At 40.6% G+C, this 11,328-nt stretch overlaps 1 pseudogene; it reads left to right on the plus strand.

The window, feature by feature from the left end:
• The first annotated feature begins 3,154 nt into the window (after positions 1 to 3,154).
• Positions 3,155 to 4,082, plus strand: LOC142435910 (kelch-like protein 7 pseudogene; annotated as a pseudogene).
• Positions 4,083 to 11,328: the final 7,246 nt, after the last annotated feature.

Consider the following 11,328-nt stretch of genomic DNA (forward strand, 5'->3'; position numbering starts at 1 on the left):
GTTTTTGGATGAAAAGCTCTGTAAATATCTATCAGGTCAAATTTTCTAGTTGTGGAGTTTAGCTCTCTAGCTTCCTTGTTGAGTTTCTTTCTCTGTGATCTATCTTTCTCAGGGAGTGGTGTGGTGAAGTCACCCACTATAATCGTCAAGTCTGTAATTTCATTTTTAATTTTTCGTAGTGTTTGGTTGACGTATTCAGCGGGTCTCTCATTTGGGGAATATATGTTTACAATGCTTAGTGGTTCTTTGCCTACCATTCCCTTGAGCATTATATAGTGTCCCTCCTTATCTCTTTTTTGGTTGGCACTTGGAGGTCAATTTCATCCGAGATTAGAATTGCAACCCTGCTTTTTCTGTATTGCTGATTGCTTTGTAGGACTTCTCCAGCCTTTGATTCTCAGGCGATTTTTGTCTGTAGCTTTGAGATGTGTCTCCTGTGGGCAGCAGATAGATGGGTTGTGTTTTCGAAACCATTCTGCTAGTCTCAGTCTTTTAATGCCTGAGTTCAGTCCATTGATATTCAGGTTTATTATCTCCATCTGCAGATTCTGTGATGTCATCTTATACCTTTTGTGTTGGGAGTTTTCACACATTCCTTTCTCATTAGTGTGTTGTGCATGTGTGTGAGTATCATTCTTGACTTCTTTCCATCCTTAAGCCAATGTTATCTTGAAGTCTGTTTTCTCTTTGTTGCCCTCTGGGTGAGGTTGTTCTAGGTGTTGGTCTCTTATATATGCTTTTTCAGTGTTGCTCTTTTGCCCATACTGCGTCGGCAAGGATCTTTTGTAGGGCTGGGTTTCTTCTAACGTATTCTTTGAGTTTTTCCTTGTGTGGGAAGACTCTAACTTCTCCATCTATCTTGATCGATAATTTGGCTGGGTAGAGTATTCTTGGGTTTGCATTATTTTCCTTCAATTTTTGGAATATCTTACTCCACTCACTCCTTTTCTTCATAGTTTCTGCTGATAGGTCTGAGCATATTCTTATTTGAGAACATTTATATGTGATTGCTTCTTTTTCCCTAGCTGCTCCCCTTTCTGATTTTCTCCTTTTCCTCAAAGTTGGATAATTTACCTGTTATGTGCCTTGGTGACTTCTTTTTTGGGATCTAGTCTAGCTGGTGCTATTTCCGCCTCCAGAATGGTTGCCTGGTTTTCACTCATTATGCTGGGGAAGCTTTCCTCCAAGAATTATCTCACTATTGTTTCAGATGACTTCTTTGTTGTGTCTTCCTCTGGTAACACAATAATTCTAATATTGTTCCGCTTCATAGCATCAGACATAACTCTTAAGTTTTCTTCAGCTTCTCTGATGATCTTATTAGATTTTTGTCTGTGTTTGTTAAAGTCTTCTTGGCTGTCCTCCAAGTCATTGATGCGGATCTCTGATTCCTCCATCGCTTCTCAAAGTCCAAGAGGCTGCTACTGGTTTCTGTTGTCTCCTCCCTAAACTCCTGTATTTCCCTTTGGTTTATGACTTTTACCTCTTCCATCATTTTATCCATTTTCTGTATTGTTTCCCTCATATCCTATATGACTCCAAGTAGCATTCTGAAAATTTCTTTCTGTGGCAGCGCCATGTCTGCTTCTTCTATGCATGTCATTATGTTTAGGACATCTTCTGCCATTTTCCTTTGTTTCTCACATTTTTATGTTGAGGTCTTTGGGGCTGATGGCTGTTTGCATTGTGTTGTTTTAGAAGAGCCAGATACCATTTTCCAGGGAGTCGGAGGGCACTGGCTCTCTTTGGGAGACTTGTAGGAGTGTTTCTTCGAACTGCCTATAGCTTATTTCACTATGGAATTAACCTACCACTTTATCCTCCTGTCATTTCCCTATCATGAGAGAGTCCCAGAAGGCTGGTGGGTTGCCTTCTTTGGTGAGCAGAGGTTCTTCCAACAGCTTGGAATGTTAATGAGTGTTGGTTGAGCTGCCTTATGCCCCCAGGTACACAGGCCACAGGCAGGAATTCCCCAGTGATAAGTTGGGCAGTTTCCCATGGAAGGAAAGAGGACCTTTCCCTAGCCTCGGGCAAGCTACACAGTTTGGAGCTCACCTAGCTGGGTGTGGTACAGTCTTAAATGCCCTAGGCCAAAGGGAGTGTTCTGGAGGTCAGCAGTGGAGTGTGAGAGAACAAGAAAGAGACAAAGAGGAGGGAAAAAAATTAAAAGTAAGACTGTTTCGACTGTGCAGGGAATATAAGGAAGAGAGGGAAACAAAAGCAACTATGCAGCTGAGTCCCACTCCCCACCCATGGAGCTGCAAGGCTTTAGTCCCTCTGCAGCCCTCAAAGACCATGGGGGACAGAGACAGAGATATAAACAAAAGCAACAATGTAGCTGAACCCTGATCCCTGCCAGTGGAGCTGCAAGGGTATGGGTTTAGTCCCTGCCTAGACGCAGAATTGGCAAGCTGTGGCTGTGCTGTGAAAAAGCCCCTGAACAGCCTTCTAGGGCTGTGGAGGAACAGAGAGCAGAGATGTAAGCAGAAGCAACAGTGTAGCTGAACCCTGATCCCTACAGGTGGAGCTGCACGGGTCCTGTCCAAGCCCTGAGGCAGGTGAAAGCATACTGTGGCTGTGTTGAGACCAATCCCCACTACAGGCTCCAGATGGTCCCTGCTCCAGCAGATAGAGTGGCGGGGCCAAGGTCACGCCCCAGCAGGCTTCCACTGAGCTGTGCCAAAAGCCCTCAAAACCCCATGGGTCTGTGGCTACTTACCTTTGTGATGTTCCTCCTATGTTCCAGCAGTGGTGAATTTCCCTCTAAGCAACGCTCCTTGACTGGGTTCTACGGAGTCCCTCTGGTATGTGTCCAAATCATCTTTTTTTTATGGATAGAAGAATTTTTATTTTTCTCTCTATGTTAGCCTTTTTTTCTTCCCTACCAAAAAATGTCTTGTTTTCGGAATCCTAGGCTCATCCACCACCTTGCTACAGCTCTGTCCCGGATGCAGCCTAGCTTGCCCTGGAGCTGCTGCCGGAACCACACAGCCCAGCCTGGTGTTTCTGCAGAGGGTGAGCCGCCGCCGCCTCCACAGTCAGCCTGCCCTCAGCATTCGGCCCACACAGAAGGGACCCCTGCCGGAACGCAGTCTGCAGTCCACAATCTGCACCAAGCCCGGAGAGCCTCAGACAAGAGTCGAGCTCAGGGAGGATGTCAGGCTCCAGGGTGTCACAGAGCAGCAAGAGAAAGACCAAGAAGAAACCTGACACTTGGGAAGAAGCGAAATTTCTGGTGGGCTCCATGGCAGTCATGAATGGCATGCGAAAGCAGAGAACTTTTTGCGATGTGATTCTCGTGGTCCAGGAAAGAGAGATCCCTGCTCATCGTGTGGTCTTGGCTGCAGCCAGCCCAGTTTTTAATGTCATGTTCACAACTGGCATGCTCGAATCAAAATCCTCTGAAGTAGAACTCAAAGACGCAGACCCTGACGTTATTGAACACCTGGTGGAATTTGCTTACACTGCAAGGGTTTCTGTGAATACCAACAATGTGCAGTCTCTGTTGGATGCCGCAAACCAGTACCAGATGGAACCTGTGAAGAACATGTGTGTTGATTTTTTGAAAGAGCAAGTGGATGCTTCAAACTGTCTCGGTCTAAGCATTCTAGCAGAGCGTCTAGACTGTCCTGAGTTGAAAGCCACTGCAGATGCCTTTATTGACCATAATTTCCCTGATGTTTCCAAAACTGAGGAGTTTCTCCACCTTGATGCTGAGCTAGTAACAAGTCTGCTCAACCAGGACTCCCTGACCGTGAGCGCAGAGGAGGAGGTTTATGATGCTGCCGTCAGGTGGCTGAGACATGATGCGCCGAATCGCCAGCCTTTTATGGTGGATGTCCTTGCTAACGTCAGATTTCCTCTTATCTCAAAAAAATTTCTTATGTAAAACCATCCCATTTGAATCCCTCATTCAAGACAATCCTGAGTGCCTTAAGATGGTGATGAATGGAATGCGGTATCATCTACTGTCTCCTGAGGATCAGAAAGAACTGGCAGATGGAGCAAGGCCTCGAAGACCACAGTCTTGTAGATATTTTAAGCCAAAGTTGGAAAAAGGTGCATATGGCACACGATCCTGAAGTGAGAATGTAACTTCAGAAATTTCATTTGATGCATGTTTTGCTCTTTAAAATTACCTGTGTTGATAACTATTTTGTATATCCAACCACATGTTTTTAGTCTTCAAGTAGAACAGTTTAAGTAACTGAAGAATTGACCCCAAATTTTCAAAAAAAGTCTCATTCAATAAAGTATGTTATTCTCAAAAGCCAGCATTATTAGAATTCCATCACAATATGTTCAGTATTTATATTAAATGTGCCCACCATCCCTTATTTTTGTTATAAAACTTTGTCTTGGAAATATTTTGCAACTTACTAGGACCTATTTATATTTTTTCATATTAATTATTTCTAATATAATAATTGCAGAGGCAGCTTTTGTTAGAAATTATTTACCTTGCCTCATGCAAAGTGAACAGTAGTTTATACTCTGATATAAGTAGGCTACTTATTAAATAGGATTGCTTGGTAATTATTTTTAAATTCTTATACTTGGCATTGTTCAGAAATTTGGAATGATATTAGCTGTCATTCATTGAGACCCTCCCATAGCTGCCCTATACCTGCCAGGAATGGTGGCTTTTCCTTATTATTAAATTGATTTCCGTCAGAGAACATTTTCAGTAGTAACATGTAATTTTCCAGAATTAAGTCAATATATTTTTTGGAGCTAATAAACTTATACACTATTATCTCTATATATTCCTTGGATTTAAATGATGACAGGAGGAATTACTGTATTAATTACTGGCTGAAAATGATAGAAAAGGAAATCTTAATCTTTTTTCAAATATTGTCAAGAAATGACTTCTTGGCACTCTATTTTAAAGGTGAATCATACCATTCTGAGGATGCCAGGGAAGAGGGAAGAACTTTTAATCTATGAAAAGAGGATAATTGGATTTCAAATAGTTCACTGAGAAATTTAATTAAAAATAACCAGATTTCTTTTTTTTTCACAACTTTTGGAAGATTGCTTTATGATCCTGAGGGAAAGAGAAGGGTGAGTATGTTGGGCAGAAATATATTAACCATTGTGCATTTCAAGGAAGGTTCACCATTGCCATTTCGGTGTTCTAATTGGAAAATTCTCCTTTAGAGATGACAGACTATTTCTTGTGCTCCTCATTTTAAGTGGGGGCTCCTCTTTTGGCTTGATATCTCTGCATAATTTAGGCGATGGGTTCCGTGGCCTTTTGTGTCCACTGTAGTTTGACAAAATGGCAGGCCATTCTTAGGCCTGGTACACTCTTGATAGATTCTTATATAGAAAACCTAGATTTTTATTTTATTTTCCCTCTTACCATACCTATCGATGTTTGGGATATATTTCTCCTATTGATAATGGTGAGTTGGGTATTTCTCAAACTACTGACGTTCAGATGTGAGACAACTTCCAATTCTGTTTAAGACCGATGCCTCTATCCTTTTCTGGGAATTTTATTACATACCCTGAAGTCATTCAAGGCTCTTGTCTACATTTTCTATTGATTATGTATTTTATAATGAATGTTGGATTTTGAGTGTGAACATGGCAAAGGTAGGTAATTTCTTTTTTGTCTTCAAACTAGGACCAACAACTCTTTTTTAAATAGATTGTGAACACATGTTCTCTTAATAAGCACTTTCATAAATAATAGTATAATAGAGAAAAACATTTTCATCTGTTGAAATCTACTATGTGGTTCATTTTGCATAAGCATGAATAGGAATGTAAGACAGGTGTAACAGTACTAAATAAAAAGAGGAATGAAAATAATGAAGTCATCTTTATGAACGTCACAGAAAGCATGTTCTCCCTTTATTCCGGCTCGTAGCTCAGAAACTGTTGATAGAGGTTACTGTTCTCAGCCCAGATTAGGTGGAGGAGAGGATTGAGATGGAAAAACCCTTGCTTACAGTTAAATATTATACATGTCAATTAATAGTTGTTGTAAACTGTGTTTCTCTACATATTTGTAAGTGATGATGTAGCAATCCCTGGTGCCACAAAGTTCACGATCGTGGATGCTATTTGAAAGGTGAGCAGGTACCACCCACCAGCTGGCTCCTTGCACAATTAAACTCACAATCTATGTCCAAAAAGATTACAGTTTAGAGATCCCTATGGGGGCAGTTCCAGTCTCTACAAAGGGTGACCTGTAGTCAAAATGGACGATACATATACAAAACAACATATCAGTGATGCAGTCTGGACTCTCCCTAACAGATATTAAACACATGTTTCCTCCTGGTGCTCCTAATCTGAGTTCTAGTCTAGTCAACTGTTTTGGATAATGGCAAGTTTGCTCTTTATGATACTACTTAGTGGAATCATAAATAATTTTCATTTTGCCTTTTAAACTTGGAAGATTTTCCTGAACCTTATGGCTTCATATACTACTTTCATTATATTTTGAAATTAATTAATTGTCATTTCTGTTTTCTGTATTCATTGCTACACTTCACTTACTCTCTATTAGAATGTGATCATCTCTTAAGTGTCCTCACTATTTGAAGAAAACAAAACATTTTGAAGGCTCTTATAGTTCTTGTACCCACTCATCAATTGTATCAAGATAATTTGTACGTATGTCATCATCACTATTTCCTAGACATTTCTTTTCTTCTTTTTAAAAAATCAATTTATTGGGGGCTCGTACAACTCTTATCACAATCCATGCATCCATCATGGTCATCTCCTCACTCTTAGTTTGCAGATTTCAATGTGCTCTGCAGATAATTTTGTCCCACGGTCTCCTCTTCTAGGAAGAAGGACTCTGATTCAAACAGCACTCCATTTCCAGACCCGTGTGTCCTGCGCACTTCTACTGGACAAGCTACAGCGATTTAACAAAGAATATTAATAGGTTCAGAGATTGAAAAAATACTCAGTTCAGTTTTCAACATAAAATAAAATTTGAAAACCTTCAATACGAATAATGAGTTAAATTTGAGATATGGCAACACAGAAAATCAGTCTACAAATGAGATGGATGTACTCAGATAAATGACAATTTATCTTAGTGTTTCCTCGAGGTATGAACATTTTTCACCCTGTTCTCAGAACTACGTTTTATGGGGATTCATGATAACCTGGAAGAGTTAGACCATAGAAGTGTTTGCTATATGTCATTTGCTTTGTTTTGGTTTTTTTTTCTCCTCAGGGGAGCAGATTCTTCCCATTCTAAATTGTAATGCAGGATTGTTATGCTGGGAATCTACATGGTGATGAAGTGGGAGAACAGGGAGTTTCTGTGTGTTCTTCTGATTGAGTCTGAACCTTTTATATCACCTGGGCAGTAAGGCTCTGACCTTCATGCCTGTGGTGTAGTTTATAGTTTGGCCTGTCCATGCTCCTTTCCTTCATTGCAAAATCTCCTTTATGTTTGAACTTTTAATATCTGTTCACGATACCTTCGCACGTAGGTCTCATGGGTAGGATAAGGGGTGTCTGGTTGATAGGGGAAATATTTTACCTCCAGCTATGAAAAGTCAATGGATTTGACCTTTCTCTGGTGAGAAATCTTTTGAGTTGATAAAAGTCTCTCCCCCCAGTGTCTGAAACACAGGGCTTATTTTGAATGTTCACTTGAAAATCTGGAGGGGTTTTATACTCAAAGCTCACAAAGTTCGGGGCTCCACTAATGACTGGCCCCAGAACTTTCTCACTGTCTCAGTAAACAGTACTCTCTCTAGCAATTTATAAAATTTTAATTTATGTTTTTGTTTTATCAAAAACATGTGTTTAGTAGCTTCTGATTCCGGTAAGCAGAACACAGTTGTTCCCATCTGAATAGACCTCCTCTAGATTTCGGATGGCATTTGATATGCCAATTCACTTCAGTTCTCTGATGGTGCATGCACGGACTCCTAGCATCAGTGCACCCACGGCTCATGTTGCAAAATAAGAAGCAGGTGCCTGACTCAGAGAGGAGGAGACAGTCCAAGAGAGACAGAGCAGGGGTCCAGAGTAGAAATGGAGGGGCAGGTATCCAGAGAAGGCCTAGAGTTTGTACGTGGGCAGAAAGTTGTGGTCATCTCCACGTGACTACACATTATAGAGGGATGAATGGACTGATAGTATAGGATGTTTCATCACCCAGAACTGGGAAACTGATCTACATTTGATCAACCCTATTCTCAGTCCCTAGGTTCTTCAAGCTGAAACCTGAGAAACCAGTTCCCTGGCCTTGAAATGAAGTGTATCCAATGGTTACTAAGTTTCCTCGAGCCCTGAGCACTTGAATTGTTTTAGGACTATTCAGCAAGGAAGGATTCCCACACCCTCCGCCCCAGAAAATAGGTACTGTATACTAGAAAATTATCTGAGTTTGGAGAGATATGTCCTAATCTTATGGGCTCTCACTAATCTTTTTCACAACACTGATATCATTTTTACATTAAAATTTACAACTTATGTTAATCTTGTTAATCTGTCTTTAATACATCTTGCAAAATTATTAAATTTACTTGGGGAGTTCTATCAGACTTATCATGATAAAATAATATTTCATTATATTTTAAAGAATGTATTGCTTGGTTTTGTATGTTTTCTGAATACTTTACATATTTTATATTATTTAATTGATTGCTTTTCAATTTTTCTTATAAAATATTTTGTAGGCTGGTTTTTATGTGAGGAGAGGAAATAAGAAAATGTTATGCCTATTAAAATAACATTTTGGTATACATTATTTTAAATGAGTAAAAAAATAGAAGTTCATGGAAGAAATAGCTGACTATTTATGAAAACACACTCATTACATGTATAGTAATATTGAGGATGATACAGTAAAATGAGTAAGACTTACCCCACACCCACCACAGTGAATCAGTGAAAAATCACTATACCTCATCACAGACACAGAGGAATGGCCCCCTTGAATGATCTGTATTATTCCATGAGAAGCTGATTGTGTCAGATCTCATCTATGAAGTGAGAGAAATTATAGGGGTCGTGTATAAATGGATACATCTGTACCCGTCATGACCAGCTGTCAACCCACATCATGAGATACACCCACCACTAGCCATCAGGATTCCAGACCACATTTGAGATGAGCAGTGGAGCTATCCTGGTGTGTGGCTCTGTCAAGTTCTCGAGGTTATCTCTTATTTATACCTGATGTAGACCAGAACTGCATTCATGAATGTGAATTATGAGCATGTATAAGTGCCCTATAGAGTTGAAAGCTGAAACCATCACCCCGATACATCAATAAGCAAGGACATTGCCATATAGGGTGCTCTTGAACCACTGATACTGAAGTGCACTCATCAAGGAGTGACTATGGAGCTTTATTTTCCTATTGGCAGTCATCCTGGGTAAGATAAGACAGAGAAAACACTGTGGCAGCTCCAGAGCCCTCACCTTCTGGTTTACCTCCTCACAGGTGTTATGCCCAGATGCAGTTAGTGCAATCTGAGGCAGAGGTGCAGAAGCCAGGAGAGTAGGTGAAGGTGTCCTACAGGACTTCCGGATACACCTTCTCCAGCTATGGTACGAATTGGGTGTGACAAGTACCAGGAAAAGGCCTTTAGTGGAAGGACTGGATCAGTACCCACGCTGGGAAGTCAACATATGCCCCGGGCTTCACACAAGGCAGGAAGACATCTCCTGGGATGCGTCATTCAGCACAGTTTATCTACAGACTGGCAGCCTGAACTCGAGGACACTGCCACCTCTTCCTGTGTGAGACACACGCTGTAGAAATCCACATCCTGAGAGCGTCAGGACACCTGAGGGCAGGGCAGCTGTACTCGCTGAGGCAGTGACTCAGAATATTTAGTTGAATCTTCTCTTTATTTACCTCCTATGAACTTAGAGATGAGAAACAAAGACAATTACTTTCTGTGAAATTATCATTATAATACCGTGAAATTAAATCTGCCCCTCAAGGGGGGAGGTTAAAAATACCTTGGTATGTAGCCTTTCCTTATCTCTCTGTGTAAACACTTACATCTCGGTACTGACAACTATGCCGACTCCATGAAGGTTCGAATTACCACCTCCAGACACAATGAAAAAAACACAGTTTATTGGCAGAGAGAAGGTGAGAAAATGGAAGCCAAGACCATCTAGTACCCAGTGAGAAAAGAGGAAGAGGGAGTCAGTGTGATCCCAGACACAAACTTCCTGCTGGGAGAGACCTGGGCTGCAGGGGGGATTCAGAACCCACATATCGCAGGTCACACCCCAGGGGCAGGTGCCCATGCATGGTTTCAGGGCTGGTTTCTTCTTGTGATCTGGGGATGCTTCTCCATCGCACTGTTTCCCCCAAGGAATTTATCTATTTTTTTATGACAAAGGAATGCAAGATTATTGTATAAGAAATATTTAAAATCAGACTATTGCAGGTAGGATGTATAATAATGGAATTGAAATCTCAACAGCCGAATGTGAGAAGGAGCAGATAAAATATAATTTTTATTTCTTAGTGTTATACCTCACTTATTTGTATATTAGTGTTTACAGCAAATGCATGTTTCAAGTACTGTTTGATAATAGTTGAATTGGTTGGATTTCCTTGAAGGCGGACATGATCTTATCACAAACAGTACTGTATTTCATGATGTGTTTAGCAAGATCCTTCCTGCCAATGAATGCCATCCCCTTCTCTTCATTGTGTTGTTCTTTGCGTAGTAAATCTTATGGTTTCCTGATCAACTTGCAATACCATTTAAGTCCTTTTAAGCTCACTAATGCCTAGAATACCAACTAACCTTCAAGTATCCCATTTCATCTTTTGCCCCTTCCAATCTTCCTAAATTTATAGTATGCAAATTATCAATTTTGATCATTAGAAGACTTTTGCGGCTCTTTCTCTTTACCTTGAGTCATGCCCCAGCAGCAAAGGAAGATCCTGACAGCTCCACTCCCAAAGCCTTTACCCAAATTACATCCTCATGGCTGAATCCCCTCCAAGAAACCAGCTCTACTTCAGTCACATTTTGAGTGCCCTCGAACATGAGGGGTCCATCCTTTAACAGTAGTTTCAACAATTTCCTAATTCCTTTTCTTATGCTGTCAGTATTTAACAATGCTTCAAAAGTATGCATAAGATTTTCAAAGCTTCTTCCACTGAAGAAGGTAGTGGGGTCCTTCTGCATTGTCTAGTCTTAGTCTGGAAGCTTTGATGAAATCTGTTCATTTTGGGTGATCCTGCTGGCATTTGATATAACAGTGACATATCTTCCATCATCACAGCAACACACAAGCCACCACAGTATGATGAACTAACAGACAGGTGGTGAGAATATAACATTATTCCTTCAAAATACA

Source organism: Tenrec ecaudatus, assembly GCF_050624435.1.
Source record: "Tenrec ecaudatus isolate mTenEca1 chromosome 9 unlocalized genomic scaffold, mTenEca1.hap1 SUPER_9_unloc_3, whole genome shotgun sequence".
Taxonomy (NCBI): domain Eukaryota; kingdom Metazoa; phylum Chordata; class Mammalia; order Afrosoricida; family Tenrecidae; genus Tenrec; species Tenrec ecaudatus.